This window comes from Mustela putorius, unplaced genomic scaffold, assembly GCF_011764305.1.
Source record: "Mustela putorius furo isolate JIRA1106 unplaced genomic scaffold, ASM1176430v1.1 tig00000095_pilon_pilon_pilon, whole genome shotgun sequence".
Taxonomy (NCBI): domain Eukaryota; kingdom Metazoa; phylum Chordata; class Mammalia; order Carnivora; family Mustelidae; genus Mustela; species Mustela putorius.
The window spans coordinates 19368924-19389062 of NW_025421280.1; the positions used below are offsets into that span (position 1 = coordinate 19368924).

The 20139-nt window shown below is 39.3% G+C and overlaps 1 protein-coding gene across 17 annotated transcripts in view; it reads left to right on the top strand.

Moving 5' to 3' along the window:
* The window catches only part of SFMBT1 (Scm like with four mbt domains 1), a 123900-nt gene that overhangs the window by 36820 nt on the left and 66941 nt on the right, over nt 1–20139 (top strand). For 10 of the 17 annotated variants that reach the window (XM_045078955.1, XM_045078950.1, XM_045078942.1 and 7 more), the window contains one exon: nt 10805–10892. The exons of 4 other annotated variants lie outside the window; for them this stretch is intronic. The gene's annotated coding sequence lies outside the window, so the exon portion shown is untranslated. Of the gene's footprint in view, nt 1–10759; nt 10893–12786; nt 12877–20139 lie in introns of all 17 variants that reach the window. 3 more of the 17 variants (XM_045078943.1, XM_045078970.1, XM_045078946.1) reach the window with 2 other exon arrangements.

A 20139-nucleotide genomic window follows, 5' to 3' on the forward strand; every position in this document is an offset into this window, starting at 1 on the left:
ATCATCTGTCCTCTTATGTCATTGTGAGGTTTTCTCAACTGGCATTCCGGCCCTCAAAGTACGGGACCATGTGCAGTATGTTTTTTTTCTGATTGATAGGCAAAGTGACCCGACTGCATTCATCTCTACTCCCAAGAATTTAGAAACAAAAAAAAACTCTGACTTTTCAGAAACACAAAAAAATCTGAATTTGCATTGAAAGAAAAAAAAATCATTACTCTGTACCAGTATTGCATTTTAGTAAGTCACAACACATTTGACTTAACTGTCCCTTGCCTCAGCAAAAGATGAACACCTTTGTGCTTTTGAGCACCTTGTTGTCTGGGAGACTTCAAGCTGAGATGGCTGCAGCCTCTTTTATCCCTCCCTTTGACCCATTTTGGTACCAGGGATGGATTGCTTCAGCTTAGCAGATGCCTTTAGTGACTTGGTCACGTCGGGTGTCCCAGGTGGTCCGAGTGAGGGAGCATGCTACTGAAAGCTGGAGGGACTCAAGATCCAGCATTTCTTTTTTGTATGTGAGTGATAAAGAAGTTTGTCTCAAAATCTCAGGAATCAGCCACTTGATTATCTTTCATAATTAAGAAAGAAAATCAAGATAAAACTACCTAAGTCATTAAAAGCAATTCACTAAAAAAGGAAGAAAGAAATGCCCTTGAGTGCTATGAAGGAAAAATGTCTGATGCTATGAGAGCTTAAAACAGGAGGAACCATGAATTTCTATTTTATTACCCAAGTGTGACCTAGCAGTTGGTGATAGTGCTTCCTTTCAGTTAAAAATCCCCTATTATGACTTCAAAAGATGGATTTCCAATGATAGACCAGTTTTTTTCTCTTACTGTTCTATTCAACATTCATTGTTTAAAGAATAGGTGTTTCAATAAAAGAATTGTCAGAAAAAAAAAAAAAGAATTGTCAGAAATTGGAAATATCCAGGTAACAGTGCTGACCTTTTAGTCAGTACATACTTGTTAATATCATTGATTTTTCCAGAAAGGTATCTCAAATACAGACTGTGTTTTGGATTTGGTATAGTGTAGTTCTGGATATTCGTTGTGAGAATCAGCTTTCGTGGCGCAGAATGCAGCCCGTTCCTGTCGAGTAGTAGCACCATGAGTGTCATGGCGGTATCGTGATGTCACTTAGCATGCACTCTGTTTATTTCTGTGTTTAAGGCAGTTAACGGGGATACTGCTGCTGCTTTGTTGTAACCCCTAAGAAGGTTGATTTATCACTGTAGTTTTATTTCACGGTTTACTTTTTATTATGGCAGTGTTTAAACATGTACAGAAACAGAAAATCCCTTTACTTGGTTTCCACAGTTATTACCACATGGCTGGCTTATTTTGTATACACTTTCCTTTCTGACGGATAGACACAATTTTGTTTCCCTTACTACATCATTTTATAGCAAATGTTGAGTATTATATCACTCTGTAAATAATTCAGTATTTATCTCTAAAATTATGATTTTTTTAACCACAATACCCTTTTATTGCATGTAAAAATCAGTTAATTTAAAAAATATTATTAAATATCCTGCTGGCATTATCACTATTTTAAGTTCTTCTCTGTTATAGTTTGATTTGTGGTATTGGCTGTTATGCAGAACTTATGGAGTTTTTTTCATTTTAACTATGATATAAAAAGAATAGCTCTGTTTCTGGAATGAAAATGTAATATCATATTTTTATAAAATATTTTGGGCTAAGACCCCCCCCCCCAAAAATGAACACACACATACAAACAACCAAGCACTGGAAATCTATCTATAAATAACAATCCTGATTAAATTATACTTGAATGACGATTTTTCTGTTGTTTGTGTACTTAATAACATATATCTTGGGGAAGAGAGGAAACTCTTGAAAATTCCTGTTTTAGGTTTAGCAAGCTGATGCTGACTAGGTGAGGAGTTTTTGTGGGCTCTTGAGCCCAGTGGCTATTGGGTTCTTGGTAGCTCAGTGGTCTTGAACTGTGGGGCTTAGAGCCCTTAGGACCTGCATCCAGGTTTTGCCCCAGTTATTGGGTACAGGCCATTTCAGCAGGTGCTTAAATGAGCACTTACTATATGCAAATTAAACTGGGGAACATACCTTACAACTACTGAATGTGGAGTTAATTTGAAAAAGTAATTCTCTTTTGTTATAATTCAGAAATAGCATAATACATAGTGCAAGTAATATTTGAACCTTTCAAAGAATAAACTGGGCAATGACATGTAAAACTGGTAGTTTTAAACAGTTTAAAACAGGTAATGATCTTTTGTTCTATACCCATTTCCTTCCTTTGCTGGTGCAGTAGTGCGGTTCCCATATTAAAAGTGAGGAGCTGCTCACTGAGGGGCACAGAGTATGTGATGCCACCCACTTTCTGTTGGATTCAGGATGTGTGAATGTGAGAGATTTTTCTACTCAGGATGACCTGAGGATTTAATAAAAACTGAAATTTCTGGAACCTTGATATTTATATGCACCCATTTAGGTGGTATAGAACCCCTCTCCCCATGTTGATACTATTGAGTTTTAGTAAGTTGATACAAACATCTGTCACCAGAAATTAATTTTAGAACACTTCCATTCCCCTCCGCTCCTGCCCCATGACCTTGTGACTAGTTACCAATAACCCCTGTCTCTACCCTAGTTTTTTAAGATTTTATTATTATTATTATTATTATTATTATTTTAAATGAGAGGTTCTTTTTTTTTTATGATTTTATTTATTTATTTGACAGAGATCACAAGTAGGTAGAGAGGCAGGCAAAGAGAGAGGAAGGGAAGCAGGCTCCCTGCTGGGCAGAGAGCCCGATACAGGGCTCGATCCCAGGACCCTGGAATCATGACCTGAGCTGAAGGCAGAGGCTTTAACCCACTGAGCCACCCAGGTGCCCCTAAGATTTTATTTTTTTAAGTAATCTCTCCACCCAACTTGGGGCTCGAATTCACAACCTGAGATGAAGAATTGCATGCTCTGCTAACTGAGCCAGCCAGGTGCCTCTATAAGCTTTTTTCTCTACAGTTTTGCCTTTTCTACAAATATATTGTAAATAGAATCATCACAGTATGTAGCCTTATCTGTCTGGCATATTTCATTTCATATGATGTTTTTGAAATTTGTCCTTGTTATTGCATGTATCAGTAGTTCACTCATTTTTGTTGCTGAGAATTATCCTGTTGTTAGATACACCATATTTTGTTTATCCATTCACTAATTGATGGACATTTGGGTTGTTTCCTGCTCATAGCAGTGAACACTTGTGTAAACGTCTTTGTATGGTTATGTTTTCATCCCTCTTTGGTAGATACCCAAGAGTGGAGTTACTGGGTTGTACGGTAACTATCTTTAAACATACAGCTTCGAAGACGATCTTAAGGAACTGCCAAACTGTTTTCAGAGTGGCCGTACCTTTTGCCATTTGCACCAACACTGTGTGAGAGCTGCAGTCTCTTGTGAACCCTAGCTATTGCTAGTCTTTGACTTTACCCATTTTTGTTGGTATGTAATGATATTTCCTTGACGTTTTAATTTGCTTTTCTTGATGACTAATGAAGTATCTTTTCATGTGCTTATTTGCCATTCATACGTCCTCTTTTTTAAAGTGTCTATTCATATCTTTTGCCTATTTAAAAAAATTAGATTGTTTAATGAGTTGTAAGAGTTTGGTGGGGTTTTTTTTTCTTTCTTAAAAAAGATTTATTTATTTAGAGTGAGAGAGAGAGAGAGAAAAAACAAGAGTGGGGGAGGGGCAGAGGAAAGAGAGGGTGGTGGGGAGCCAACGCCCTGCTGAGCAGGGAGCCAGGACACAATGCGACCCCAAGATCCTGACCTGAACCAAAACCAAGAGTTGGTGGCTTAACCGACTGAGCCACCCTGGCACCCCTGTAAGAGTTTTTGTATATAAATCCTTTATGAGATAAATTTTTGCAGATTTTTCCCTCCAGTTTGTGACTTGTTTTTTGCTTAATAGAATCTTTCAAAAGCAAAAAGGCTTAAACTTTGATACAGTTTATTGAATTTTTATTTATTGTTTGTGCCTTTTGGGGGGATCATATCTAAAAAAAAATCTTTGCCAATCCTAGGGTGAAAAGATTTTCTTCTATTTTTTTCCTAGATGTTTTATAATTCTAGCTTTTTTTTTTTTTGTACTGTTAGCTCTTACATTTAGGTTTATGATTCATTTTGAGTTTTTATGTATGGCGTGAAGTAGAAGTTGAGATCACCAGGGTGACACTTATCCTGTTCTTCTGACTTCTCTATTGGATCTAGACGTTCCATCCAATTCTGGTTTGATTTTTTTCCCCCAGGACTTTTTCATAGTTGATGTTGTATTCGTCCATGGGGGGACACATAATGTTTCCAGTTGTCTTATTTTATTTATTTATATTTTTAGATTTCATTTATTTGAGAGAGAGCTTGAGGAGGGGGAGCGACAGAGGAAGAGGGAGAGCTGACCACAGAGCCAGATGCAGGGCTCAATCCCAGGACCCCAGGACTCTCAGAGCATGACTTGTGCTGAAGTCAGACACTTAACCGACTGAGCCATCCATGTGCCCCTCAGGTTGTCTTTTGTTTTGTGATTGATGTAAGCTGCTATTGATGGTCAACACTTTAGATCCATTAATTGATTTTATTAGAGAGTCTGTCATTCCCTCCTTTATTAGCTGGATTACTTTTGTTAAAAGAAATATCTTTTTCCTCTATATTATTATCCAGTGGTACAGTTGTGTTTGATCTCTTTAGTTACAAATGCAGTGACTCTATTAGCAAGTTGTTTGTGGTAGGTATTTTTTCTAATGCACCATTTCCCAGTTGAATTGGCAGACAGTTTTAACTAATTAGCAAATTGAGGTTTTTTTCCCTCTCTCTGCATTAATGTCTTCTGAACAAACCCTTCTGTTGGAAACTCTGCTTAAGAGTGTTCTTCTTGGCTTCTTTGTTTGTAGGCGAAGACTGTATGTATAGTCAATGATTGCTTTATAAGAGCAAATTACAATCTCGACTGTATTTTTTTCCAGTATAGTATTTTGTAATGAGCATAGAGTAATTGCTTTTTTCTTTTTTTTCAGCTTTGATTTATGATGCTGCTGTCTCTTACGTCGCTTTATTGCAATGAAATGGTTTTCTGTTCTTTCCTTGATTTTAACTATAAATAAGAAAAGTTACAAAGTTGATGTAAATTCGATTATGCTTTTACTATTCATACTTTTCACTTTTTGTGTCTTAGTCATTAACACCATTTTCACAATTCTTCCCAAATGGGATGATTTTTTTTTTTCTTTCTTTGGTTGTCATTGTATCTGTTTTAAACACTAATCTAATGTCACAATAACTTTGTAGCATGTTGTAAGTAGATGTACCTCGAATAAAAGGACCTGTATGGAGCAGATGCTCAGAATGGTCAGAGCTAAGTAGATGGAGTGGACGAGGGTGGAGAAGGTTTGTGTACTAACCGATCAACCTAGAATTAGTCCTCGGAGCTGTAGACATTTAGTGCCAGCACGTAGAGATCACGTGTTTTGTAGGTAACTGCTGTGAATGTAGCAGGCATTTCAATAGTGCAGCAGAACAGCCAGTGTGTGTCATGTATTTACTAAGTCCACTTTAAAGTAATTTATTTTAAAATGGACTTTTATGTGTTACATAGTGCATCAGATGTAATGGCTATGTCCCAAATAAAAAGTACTGCCTAAGTGGGACGCCTGGCCTACTCAGTCAGCAGAGCACGCAACTCTTGATCTGTGAAGCCAGGTTGGGTGTAGAGATTACTTAAAGAAAAACTTGGGGCGCCTGGGTGGCTCAGTGGTTGGGCCTCTGCCTTCATTCAGCTCAGGTCATGGTCTCAGGGTCCTGGGATCGAGCCCCGACCCCATGTCAGGCTCTCTGCTTTGTGGGGAACCTGCTTCCCCCTCTCTCTCCTGCTGCTTTGCCTACTAGTGATCTCTTTCTTTGTCAAATAAATAAATAAAATCTTTAAAAACAAAACAAACAAAAAAACTTAAAAAAATACTGCCAAAGATACCTATAATTAACTGTGTCTATTTAGCATATGGATTGAAGTGTAAAAACTGCAGGTTCTTTGGGTTTTTAGTTGGAGTTTATAAATGTTAAGGCTTTTGCTTAGAAAAGAGTTTTTTGGTCTCTTTTCTTTATTTATGTGATATTTTATACATTGTTTATTAAACTGGTAAGACATGGCACATTTTCAGAGTTGAGATGCTTTTCAATAATTATTTTAGTTTCTTGGCACTCCTTTAAATTAAAGGATGATTGGGCACCTGGGTGGCTCAGTTGGTTGGGCAACTGCCTTCAGCTCGGATCACGATCCCAAGTCCTGGGATCGGGTCCCACATCAGGTTCCCAGCTCCACGGGGAGTCTGCTTCTTCCTCTGACCTTCTTGCCTCTCATGCTCTCTCTCACTGTCTCTCTCTCAAATAAATAAATAAAATCTTCAAAAAAAAATTAAAGGATGATTATGAGAAGTATTCAGAGTTGAGACTCAAATACTGTTGGAATGACAGAACCATCCCCATTTATTTTATTCTGCAGACCATAAACTGTGCTCACTGCAGCCAGGCAGGGGGCCCAGTCCTGGAGACTGAGGAAGAGCCTGCCCTGAGATGCAGGTGGGCTGGAGGGCTCCTCCTCTGGAAGGTCTGCAAGGTGCTTTGGTCATTTCTGAGGAAGAGAATTGCATTCTGTGTGGGAATGTGTATTTAGTTACTTTGCCCTTTATGTTGTAGGGATGTGGATCCATCTATGATTTTTCTTAGTTTCTCCTGAAAGGTACTTTGCTTTTGCAAAATGATTGGTAATTTTTTTTTTTTTTTTTTTTTTTTTCCTGTAAAGGCAGTGCTTAGGCTTGGGAATCTGAAATTTTAAAAATCACAAACCAAGCTGCAGCCAACTTAGATCACCTGAGAATTGGCTCCTTTTCCTTCTGTGGCTTTCATTTCCATCCAGCTCTCCATTTTGACAGTTATAACCTCATATGCTTACTGAGGTCTGGCCAAGATAGCCAGCTTCTTCCCAGACTCTGGGACTGATCTTCACCCCAAAGGAGATGCAGACATGAATTACTTAAGTATGGCAATAACTTGCTAGTGCAGCTTCAGGGTCAGTCTTACTGTTGAGTCTTTTTGACCTTGGTAATACAGTTTCTAATAACTGGACCTTTACTGTTTCCCCCAGTTATATAATGATTAAGTCAGTGCCTTGAACTCCTCAGTACCAGTGAGTAGATTTCGTCCTTGAAACTTAATTTCCCCAATATTTATTCTGAGTTTCTACATAGGCCACCAGCCTGTTTGTTTATAATTGTTAATTACTCTGCACTCTGCATTATCTTGACCTGCACAGATTTTCCTTTCTCACACAAACAAATCTCTCAGCTTTAGAGTTAAGTTCTCATTCCTTTTTCTCTTCCTTCTAGACATTTATTATCTAGTTGGAACTGGGACTAGAGAGAGAAAATAACCAAGACCCTGACTTAAAGAGTAGCTGTGGGTATCAGCATCAAAATTCCTTCCCCCCTAGTTTTATTGAGATACAGTTGGCATATAACATTGTATTAGTCCCAGGTGTACAACATGGTGATTTGATATATGTTTATATTGCAAAATGATGACCACAGTAAGTTTAATTAATGTTTGTCACCCTACATATTTACTTGGTAATACAGTTTCTATAAATACAGTAAAACATTTTTGTTTCTTACGATGATAGCTTTTAAGATCTACTCTCCTAGCAGTTTTCAAATATACAATACAGTGTTGTTAATCTGGTTACTTGCTGTACATTACATCCCCAGGACTTCCTTATCTGTAACTTCCTTAACTTGTAACTTTGACCACCTTTACCCATTTGTCCACCACACCCCCTCCCCCACCTTGCCTCCCCATCTCTGGCAGCCACGAATCTGTCTGAATCTGAATCTATGGGTTTGATTTTTTTAGATTCCCCATATAAGTGAGATCGTATAGCATTTGTCTTTCACTTACATCCTTTAGCACACTGCTCTTACAGTCTATCTATGTTGCAAATGGCAGGATTTCCTTCCTTTTTATGGCTGGAGAATATTCTGTTGTAGATGTGTAACCACATTTTCTTTATCCATTGATGGATACATCGGTTGCTTCCATATCTCGGCTGTTATGACTCATGTTGCAGTGGACTGTACCGTGCAGAGATCTTTCGTGGTAGTGATTTTGTTTCAGATACTTAGAAGTGGAGTTGCTGGATTGTATGGTAGTTTTATTTTTCATTTTTTGAGGAACCTCCATACTTTTCAAAATGGCAGCTCCAGTTCATGTTCCCACCAACAGTACACAAAGGTTCCCTTTGCTGCACACGCTCACCAACACTTTTTCTTTCTTGTCTTCTTGGTACTAGCCATTCTAGCACATGTGAGGTGATATTTCCTTGTGGTTTTGATTTTCATTTCCCTAAAGATTCGTGATGTTGAGCCACCTGTTCATGTACCCATTGGCTATTATATGTCCTTTTGGGGAAGGCATCTCTGTAGTTCTGTGATTGGTTGACTTCAAAGGAACACTGTGAAAAAGGAAGAGTTCTTTGTCCATCAAGCCTGATTACCACGATCTCAGGCTCAAAGTCTAATTAACTGAGCAAACTTAGCTTTGAAATATTTTGCCTAGCCATGTGTAAGTAGCAAGCTATTTAAAGTGAAATCAAAATCATTTTAAGGCTTTAACTAAATCTTTTTGTGTTCTGTTGGAATACAGATAAACTGAACTGTGTTTCACAGGAAGACCAGGATGGTGAGGGAACTTCGAACCCGTCTTAGGAAGGACTGTTAGTTCTTTCGGCTGTGTGAAGGGCTCTTGTGTGAACGGGGGTGCAGACACGTTGTACATGGGAAACACCTCTGGGTAGAAGCCTTTGGAACTTGGGGCAATTGAAGGATACACTTTATGGTGAAGCAGCTCAGAAGTGGAACAGATTATCCCAGAAGGTGTTTTTGGGAGCTCTCTGTCACGGTGTCACTGATGTTGTTTGACAGGGAATGGACAACTTCCTCTTCAAGGATGTGTGGAGAAGAATGTGCTAGAGAAGCACACTGGGTTAATGGAGAGGTGTTCCTTGTGGAAGTGTTGGGGCATGAGAATAGTGGGTAGATAACCACAAAAATATGAGGACCGCTGGACGAGGTGCCACCTGTTGAAGTGTCTCCCAACTTTTAGATCCACCAATCTCCGTTACTTAATGAAACAAAAAAAGATATCTTTTTTCTTTTTTAAATCATCCAGGCAGTTGAGTTCATATATGTGAAAGTGCAGCACAGGGTGTAGTTCCTGATGGCACTAAGCAAATGTTTGAAAATGGGAGTGATAGGAGCATTAAAGCATTTATTTGAGGGGGAAGTGAGCAAAAGGAAAAATGTTAGTGTGTTAAAGTTCATCACTCATCATTGGAGTAAAGTAGAAAAGTTATTTTCTCCTTGTACTTCACCCCAGTCCATCAACATCCCTCTGAAACTGCAGGGTTGGCTGGGCAGCCCCATGGCACTGAGGTCTGTTTTGTAGGGTTATTCGTTTGCTTCACAGATGTCTCCATTTCCAAAATGGTCCAGATTCCATGGTATTTAGTTCCCACCACGCTATCTGTTAAAGTCAGGGAAACTTTCTTGACCAGATTGTTCATTAAGGTGGCTCTTTGAAGTCAAACTAACTGGCAGTCTGAATTTGACATTTCTTTAAAGCTTCGGGTAAGAGTATCACTCTGCTGTTTGAATGGTTTATTGATTTTTTTCCCCTTAAAACATTGTTTTGAGAGGAATTTGAAGTAAGTTCATGACTTTTGGTAGTTACATTTGACATTAGGCCTCTGCAAGCATCGGCTTTCCTGGTCAGTGAGGACCGAGGGTCATGTCTCGTAGTCTGGCTGAGGCCACGAAGGTTCAAACCTGATGCAGCTAAGCTCGTGCTTATCTGCACATGACCATTGTGGAGGGATTTAATGTGAGCTTAGACAACTGAATTGACTTCCTTTTTTCCTTTATGCTCTAGTAGAGAATAGTATTGCATTTATAATCTCACCACTTACAAGAAAATAGTGAAGAGAAACACATAAATGGTGTACGGTGTGTGCTTTGAGTTATCTTGATGGTGTTTTTCCTGAATGTGTGTTTTCACCAGCTAGCTCATTTATTTTCTCAACAGTTTAAACACAACAATTGAAATTAACAACCTCCTTCTGCCCTTGCCCCCATCGCACACTTTGGAATATAAATCAGAAAGGTTTTCATACACAGTGCTAGAGATTTTGCCCCTCTGAAAGAGACATCAGTAACAGTTCACTTGCGTTGAGCCTACCTTGTGTTAATTTGCAAATAAAGTTTTGAATTCTTGTCACCTAGCTTTGATGACTTCAGGCACCTGTCTCTGTTTCAGTTATAGTTTTAGCCAAGAAGGAAAAGTCGTTTTATATTTTGTGAAAACTATTTTTTCTTCTATAATATGAAAATTAGTTTAGCATAGTCAGTAATATTAAGAATTGAAAATTATGTAGCTATTTTTGTACTACACACTAGAAAGTAGAATTGATAAGTGCTAATCTTGGAAAACTAGCAATCTCTATAGTACTGTATTTAAGTTTACTTAAATAATAATTTAATGGTAGGAAAAAACATAGTTTTTAGACAGAGAGTAGGAAAGTGGAGTCGGAGGCATTGTTTTGTTGTTGTTTAAAAGGAGTAGTTTTAACCAGAAGTTTCTGTGTATTTAACATAAGCACTTCTAGTTTTCAGAGGAAGTTCGCTGTGGATTAATTGTGTGGGTATTGCAGTCTGCAGAAACAAACAAGGAGCTGGGCTGAGTTCTGTACTGAACAGACAACAGGCTGCCAGGCAACCCGCTGAGCTCCAGAAGAGCAGGTAAGGAGACTGTTGGTCTGCCAGTTGGGGTTTTAAGGTTTTACACCTTAAATGTGAGTTTAATTAGTTTCCTAATTAGCGTAAGTTAGGCTCTTTTTTTTTTCCCCCTTATGCCTATTTAACTTTTTGCTCTGAATTATTTTACAGATGTAACATGTGTCCCAGCCTTTTTCTAGTAGTAATCAGAGGTTTACTCCTTTCCGGGAAGCATTTATTTTATAAGTTACCGAAGAGTAGTTTTGTTTTCTAAGTAATTTGTTCTTTTTGTAAATAAGCTTTCCCTTGTTCCTTGTATCACCGTTATTAAATGTTCAGCATGCTTCTTTACGTTTGTGGACCATGACAGGCTGGCCCGGGGGTTTTGCGCAGACTCAGAGTTTCCCAGGGATACCCCAGGGGGCAGCATCATTGCCCCGGAGTTAGGAGGCGTTCCTGAGGGACTGTTTTTTTACCTGAACATGCTGTTTATGTGCTTATAGTGATTTTGAGGGGTAGAGCCTATCCAAAGGTCTTTTACATTTACAACTGATAGTCTGCTTCTTTTAGGGCCTTAAGTCTTAAAATATCCTAATGAATTAATTGTGCAGCACATGCGATTATAGTCTAGGAGTCTTTAAAGTCCAACATAAAGCTTTATAAAAATACCTGTGTGCTTAATACAGCAAAATAAAGTGGAAAAACCCCTAAAGTATCCTGCCTTAAGATGACACCTTGGGCTGAAGGCTTTGAGGATACTGAATAGAGTTTAAAGTTTGGTGACTAATGTGCAAAAGGCAGCCTCCCAGGGGTCTGGAGACAGTAGTCACTCCAGCTTGCCTGCCACTCTTCTCCAAACCTCTGGGGGAAAGGAAGAAGCCTCTTCACCCGCCTGGGGACAAAGGCTTTGTTTATGTGCTTTCCTGCTGATTCTAAGGTTTTTGATGGTGGCTGCTTATCACACTGATTCTTTTTTAGCCCTTTGACCCCTCTCTAAACTCAATGTCCTCCCACTGCATCAAATAATTATTAAAGAAGTGTACTTTAATTAAAGAAAAGTTACTGTATAACTTTGCTAGGAGGTGTTAGAAGGGTACTGGGTAAGAAAAATGAGGGTGTTTCAAGGACTGGGGCTGGGAATCATGGTTCTACTGAGAGGTTTGTTAAAGCAGTAAGAGCCACTATGCTTTGAGGCCTGCTGTGCTATAAACTTCTGTATGCATTAATTGATTGAATAAGCTAAAAGTAGCTTTATGCAAGAGGTACAGTTGTTAACACCTTCATTTTATAGATGATGATGCTGAGGCATAAACTGGTTATATAACTTGCCCGAGCAAGCCATGTACACCCCCAGTCTGGCTGCTGAGGCCACATGCTTCCTTATCAGGACTGTCTAGTTATTTTTGATACAGTGTGGATCATTCATACACCTTGATTTTCTCCCCTTTAGAAAGCTATGTTAACCCCTAAAAATTTTTATTTTGTGTGGTGCCATATTTTATGTAAATTATTTCATCTTCACAACAACCCCTCAATCTGTGTATATTCCATATTTAACAGATAAGGAAGCTGAGCTAGCAAGCGTGGGCCTGGGGAATTTTAGCCAGGTCTTCTTCTGGTTCGTCTGGTCCACTCTCAGTTTCCCATTCCCCAGCTGTGAGTCGTCTTGTTTGCTCTTCAGAGAAGCATGTGCTCAACCAGTGAAGACAAAGGCACAAAGTCAAAGAGACCTGAATTCCCTTCTGAGCACCTCTGCTGGTTTTGCTGAGTGATCTTTTTTGAGACATTTAGGGTGCTGAACTTTGTGTAGAGCAATTTTAGTTCTACTCATTATTTAGCTTCTGCTGTTTTTCATTTTCTTCAAGAGAATAGTCTGCTTTTAGCAAAATATAATTGGCTTTTATATTACTTCCAACAGTTCATGTACCAGAGAATTTGCAAATGTAATATCACATCTAAGGCCACTAGGAATTTATAGGGAGAGAAAAGTGTGGAGTGTCAGATGAAGGTTTGTATTTGTTTTGTTTTTGTTTTTGTTTTCCTGTCATGTTTGTGTATACTTGGTATCTCTTCTAATTGACCTGCCTCTCTGATTTCTAATGTTAGTTATCAGGGAGTTTTCAGACCTTCCCTCTTCCCTTCCCATTGGGCTTCCTTTTTGAGGGGGTGCCTGCAATGAAATGAGCACATTGGCAACCATTTGGGAGGCAAAGACAGTTAAGTAGCTTTCTAGGTTTGATTTGAACTTCTAGGGCTTTAAAAAACATGTGGAGGTCTTTATTTTTGGGTTTCTGTTTATTCTGTCTACAGCTGAACTCTAATAGGGTTAAACTATATTAGTATCTCTGGTCTCTTGAAGATCTCTTTTAAGTATTAATCTATCCCACCACCAGACTTGCTTGTAGGGTAATGTAAATTTGATCAAGTGTTTGGTGGGAGTTTTGGACCACTCTTACCAGATGTCCACATTACTGTCATGTGACTTGTTCTTCTTGGTCATGGTAATTGGAGGGAGAATAGGGGAACAAGGATATCAAAATTCATGAATGATTACAAGTATTCCATTATTTTGGTCCCAGCTCCGACTAACCCCTTTTCACCTTTTGCAGTAGTTTTTGGTGGCGGGGGGGGGGGGGGGGGGGCGGTTGCAGAAAACAGATTTTGAATTTTGATTTAAATTCTTATTGACTACTTCTCTGTATTTAGTATATTCTTTAAACGTATTTCTTAACAAAATTAATGCCAAAGGGGCACTTTCCATTTCAGTTAGCATATATATATATTTTTGGTGAAACATTGGAAATTCTCCAGTTTGCTTATAATAAATATGATTGCCTGCCAGTACTTTTCACATTAAATATTCTCTGGTATCCAAAAAAGAAGTATGTGTGTGTGTTTGGACATATAGCAAAAGCTGCTTGGTCTAGACGTACAATATATATATATAGTATATATATATATATATATAGTAGTATATATATATATATATATATATATACAATATAGATGAAACAATATATTAGTTTCAGTTAAACTTACAAGTTTTATAATTTAAAAATAGTTTGTTCTACCAGAGTTTGGTTCAATAATCATTTGAATTTGTAGTTCACTAATTGAGCAGGAATTCATAAATACCTGCTATGTTTTAGGAGCAGGGACATTCCTCTGATTTATTACTCTACCCTCCTGCCCAGCCCAGAGCCTAGCATGGAATAGGCATTCAATAATATTGGTTGAATGAAATGGTCTGCATGGAATTTACATGCCAGTGTTATACCCACATCTGGCACTGGAAGTTTTTCAGGCCCCAAGAGAAGTAGAATATGTGGTCTGTATACATTTTAATGCAGTGTATTTGCTGACCTGAGTTGTAGGATGTATTATTGCAAGGTGAACATTGGGTTGGTATTAACAAGACTCAGGATATTTTGAAACTATCTTGCCTCTCTTACTGGGAATCGGGGTATATTTCCCAGAAGCTCCCAGCAGACTTTCCCTTCTCTTGTAGCCAGGACCGGGTCACACAGCCACACAGAAGGCCCAGAATAGTTACCTGACAGCAAGGATTCTGGTTGACTGGTTGAGTGGGTCCATTATGTGGAACAGGGTTTTGCTGTGCTGAGCACATCTGGGACTCAGGACAAGGGGAAGAGAGGAAAGGACTGACCGGGCTACTAGGAGTGACCGTACCGAATTGGAGAGTTGAATGTGGACTGGGCTTAATTTCGTGCAGTGATATGAAGAAAGTGGTTTCTAGGTGTGTACAACGGTTGAAACAGTAAAGTGTCATAAATTAAAGTTCTTTTTAAGACTTCACTTATTTATTGAGAGAGAGAGCGAGCGAGCACAAGTGAGTGGGATGGGGGAGGGTAGAGGAAAAGGGGAAGTATACTTACCACTGAGCAGGGAGCCCAACACAGGGCTTGATTGCAGGACCCCAAGATCATGACCTGAGCCAAAGGCAGATACTTAACTGAGCCACCCAGGTGCCCCTGAACTGTTATAAATTAAATAAATTCTTTTAAATCCTTTTCTTTAGAAACACTTAGAAATTAGTTTGATTATCATTTCATTTAAAGAATAAAGACCTTTAGGACATCTGGATGGCTCAGTCAGTTAACCATCTGCCTTTGGCTTAGGTCATGATCTTAGGGTTCTAGGATCAAGTCCCGCATTGGGCTCCTTGCTCATTGGAGAGCCTGCTTCTCCCTCTCCCACTCCCCCTCCTTGTACTCTCTCTGTCAAATAAATAAATCTTTTAAAAAATGATAAGGACCTTCTATTTCTTTTTACAAGTATTCAGTAACTCAGGGATACTTTTTAAAGATTTGAGAGAGAGAGCAAGGGGGGAGGGACAGGGGGATTGAGGAAGAGAGAATCTCAAGTTGACTCCCCGCTGAGCAGGGAGACCAAGATGGTGTTCGATCCCAGGACCCTGGGATCATGTCCTGAGCCGAAGGCAGCTGCTTAACCAACTGAGCCACCCAGGCGCCCCCATTTTAATTAGGCTTTTATCCTTTCATATGAACTAATCTAGTGTAAGGCCCTACTAAAATAGCATTGTAGAAGAAGCTCACAGATGGTAACACTTAGGTGCCATCTAGACTCCTGGTTACTCACCATTTTACTAGAACAATATAGAATCTTGAAGTTGAATAAATAATAAAGAGCCAGAATATAAAGATCAAATATAAAATATAAGTTAACTAGAATAATAAAGAACTAGAGTATAAATCATCTGGAGCCATCACTTTGTGGTATAAGCATACCTCACAGTTGTCCTTACCACCTGAGCTCTGAGAAAAACCTGGAAGTCTAGGGGAGTTCAGGGTCTGGAATCAGACTGGGGTTCAAATGCTGCCCTTGTTTGCTTACTAAATGAACCGACTGGGGGTGCCTGGGTGGCTCAGTGGTTTAAGCCTCTGCTTTCCACTCAGGTCATGATCTCAGGGTCCTGGGATCGAGCCCCACATCAGGCTCTCTGCTCAGCATGGAGCCTGCTTCCCCCTCTCTCTCTGCCTGCCTCTCTGCCTACTTATGATCTCTGTCAAATAAATAAATAAATAAATAAAATCTTTAAAAAAAAATAAGTGGACTGGTTATTTAGCTTCTTTGAACCTCAGTTTTCTCATATGCAGAATGGGGGAATCATGTATGGGATAAGTAGAATGGTTAGGTTTAAATAAGATATAATTTGAAAATAGTTCACACTTGTGTTACGATTATCATATACTGTTGGGCAGTGCTTTATTTAGTATATAACTCAAAAAATGCTAGGCACATACGGAGTAGGTACTCAAATTTTTTTTTTTTTTTTTTAAGATAAATGGTAACAAGCATCTGTTGAGTAGGAATGAAGTTTCTGAACTGTCACTTGACGTGAAGAGGTAGAGAAATAGCTACTAGGAGATTTTAGAAGTTTCAGGGCTTCTCATAACTGAACATAGCATATTCATGTAATCATTTTATATTACTGAAATGGGTACATTTTTGGCAGTGCTTATTGGTGAATCAAATACCTCCTTATTTAATCAGAATAAGACATATTGACTGTTTCAACATGTGCTCCTATAACTGGCTCCTATAAGTAAAGCCCATAACCCATGAAAAATATGATAATATTTGAACTCTAAACGATCTGCCACTTTTCTAAGGTAATATAAAGATACAGAGTTGATTTTTAAATGCTTATGTCATATCTTGGTACAGTGAAAAATAATTTCAAAACTATGATTTAGTGATCTTGTTGTCTGGTGTAGAGACAGTGCTTGGTACTCTGGTACTAATTAATTAGCAATAGCTAAGGAAACAGGGCTGTGAAGTGGTTGTACTTAACAGCTGTGAATCAAGGATTTATAAATTGGTTGGTGTGAGATTTCCAACTTCATTATAGTATGAATCAGTTTTTTAAAAATTATTTATGCTTGACATTTTTTAAAGACATGTAATAAAGAAGGTTGGAAAAATTGACCTTGAAGTTTTAATGGGAAGTTTATGGGTTTTGAAATTAGGATTTTAAAAAATAAAACAGCATAAATTACCGAATTAGTGTGATGAAATGCCTTCATGGCAGATCAGTAAACCTAGAAAAAAAGGTGAAGTGTGAGAGCAGGACTGAAGCTGACAAGAAGGTTCCCAAGGTGCGAAATCAGGATAGAAGCTGTTCTAGCTATTTTAAAGATTTTCATTTAAGATTTTATTTATTTATTTGAGAGAGAGAGAGAGAGAGAGAGAGAAAACATGAGCGGGGGAAGGGCAGAGGGAGAAACAGGCTCCCCACTGAGAGCAGGGAGGCTGACACTGGGCTCGATCCCAGGACTCTGGGATTATGACCCACAGAGTCACCCAGATGCCCCTTGAAGGGTTTTTATTAGACTTGAATGAAGTATACCATTTGGAAATAGCTTATAAATGGGGAACACTATTCATATAAAGAGTGTAATAATTATACTTTTTTTTTGTGGTAAAAAGTTTTCCTGAAAACTCAAAGAGCAAACCTTTATTAATGAAGAAATTAATCATATTGGTTGATTTTCTACTGACACCCCTGCTTTTTCTTCCTTAGACCTCTCCTCCTTCAGACTTTACCCCTAAGTGGCAATTTCATCCTGTCCGTTTTGGAGGCCAAAAGACTGGAATCAGCCCAGACCCTGCTCTTTCTCTCACAGAAATTCATTATCATATGAATATAGAAATTCATCCAGTTTCCCTGCTCCCCTTCTCGAAACCTTTCCAACCCTGGACCTGGCCACTAGCGCACTCACCAGGATTGTTCTAGGATCTTGCTTATTGGTCTTCTGGCTTCTGCTCATGCTCACTTAATAGTCTGTTCTCAAGTGATCCTTTTGAAAGATCAGATTACGTCTTTTCTCTGCTCAAAATTCTCCAGTGGCTTCCTCAAAACCAAAATCTTTACAGCAACCTACACGTTTGTATGTAATCTGGTGCCCGGTACTTCTGTGAGCTCATCTCCTGGCATCTTTGCCTTGATCATTCTGCTCCAACAGCAGTGGCCTCGAAAGTGCCACACGAGCTCCCACTTCAGGATCTTTGCACTTTCTGTCTGGAATGTTCTTCCCCAGATACCCACTTCTTATTTCCCTTAGGTTTTGGCTAATGTCACCTCGCCACGGAAGCCTTGGTTACTGTTTTGAAAGTGGTAACTCCGCGTCCTCCTTCCTTGGCTCATTTCCCCCCTTTTACCGTCCTTTAGCGCACTTTCTACTTTATTATCTGCCTTCCCAGCCTAGACTGTAGGATCCACGAGGGCAGGGTTTCCTTCACGCTGTTTACTTAGAACAGTCTATGGTGGATAATATGTGCTCAGTAAATATGTATTGACTAATTGCAGTTCCGTGGCAGTTCATCAGTATCACGACTGTTGACTCATAGAGCCTTCTTTAAACAAAATCGCTGATATTATCCACTAATGGAAGTTCCAAAAAGTAGTAGTACTAATTCTAAACACTCATATTTAGTGGCGGGAAGTGCTGCCTTCTGGTTACCAGCTTCCCTTGAGGTCAGACGAGGTCCTTGTGACTGAGTTTTAACAGTAGAATGTGGGTGGAAGGCCTGGATCAAGGAAAGCTCCGCGACTGACAGCCCTGCCCCTGATGGTTTGGGGAGCCTGTGTTCAAGAAGCAGAGCGATGAGGTGGAAGGTGCTTGGCCGATGAATTATCATGTGGAGGAGAGGTGCCTGCTCATCAGGAACACCTGCTGGCACTTTTGCTGTCTGAGAAATGTCTTGGATTAAGCAAGTGTGATTTGGAATTTATCAGTTGAAGCATAGTATTCCCTTAACTAACACAAACCAATGACAGCTACATTCTCCTTGTTCTGTTGCATATCCAAATGGTACCCAGATTTCTTGTCTCTTTTTTGTTCTTGCTTTCTGTATTTGAAAATGAAAATAGTGTTCTTTTAGAAGTTTTATTTATTTAACTTAGAGCTCGGGGAGGGGTAGAAGGGGAGAGAAAGGAACAAGCAGACTCTGCGATAAGCATGGAGCCCAAGGTGGGGCTGCATCCCACAACCCCGAGACCATGATGTGAGCTGAAACCAACCTTAAGACCAGGACCTGAGCCGAAACCAAGAGTCAGATGCTTAACTGACTGCACCTCCCAGGCGCCCCAAGAAATAATGTTATTTTAAAAGCACAGTTGTGTTCTTAATACAGGTGATTTAAATTTTTTACAGCTTGATAAAGAAATTTTTTATATACCATAAAATTCATTCATTTAGAGTGTACAGCCATGTGGAGTGTTTATAGTTGATAGAGAATGTTATACTAGTTTCAGGTGTACTATCCAGTTGAACGATTTTTATTCAGAGTTGTAGGGCTGTCGTGACAATCTAAGTTTGGAATGTTTCAATGCCCCCATGAGAAACTGTATACAGTAGAAGTGCCTTCCCATTCTTCTTCTTCTTCTTCTTCTTTTTTTTTTTTTTTAAGGATTGTATTTATTTATTTGACAGAGAGAGAGATCACAAGAAGGCAGAGAGAGAAGGGAAAGCAAGCTCCCTGCTGAGCAGAGAGCCTGATGTGGGGCTCGATTCCAGGACCCTGAGATCATGACCTGAGCTGAAGGCAGAGGCCCAACTGAGCCACCCAGGTGCCCCAAAAAGAGGAGGAAGTAGGCTCCCCTGCTAAGCAGAGAGCACAATGCAGGGCTCGATCCCAGGACCCTGGGGTCATGACCTGAGCCAAAGGCAGAGGCTTTAAACCACTGAGCCACCCAGGCGCCCCCCCTCCCCATTATTCTTTTCCTCTAGCTCTTGGCAGCCTTGCTAATCTACCTTCTGTCTCGATGGACTTGCCTGTTCTAGCCATTCTATACAAATGGAAGCATTTAGTATGTGGCCTTTTTTTTTTTTTCTTAAAAAAAATTTTTTTTTTTTTTTGTTAAACTCGATTTAGTTAACATATACTGTATTATTAGTTACTGGGATAGAATTTAGTGACTGATCAGTTGCACATAACACCCAGTGCTGATTACATCACGTGCCCTCCTTAAAGCCCAACACCCGGTTGTCCCTGCCCCCGACCCACCTCCCGATATGTGGCCGTTTATGTTTGACTTCTTTTACTTGGTATATTTTCAGTGACCTAACTTATAGCATGTATCAGTGCTTCATTCCTTTTGTGGCTGAATAATATTCCATTGTATTAGATGTATCACGTTTTACTTACCATCCATCAGTTGATAGACATTTGGGGTGTTTCATACCTTTTGTCTCTTATGAGTCATGCCATGACCTTTCCTGTATGT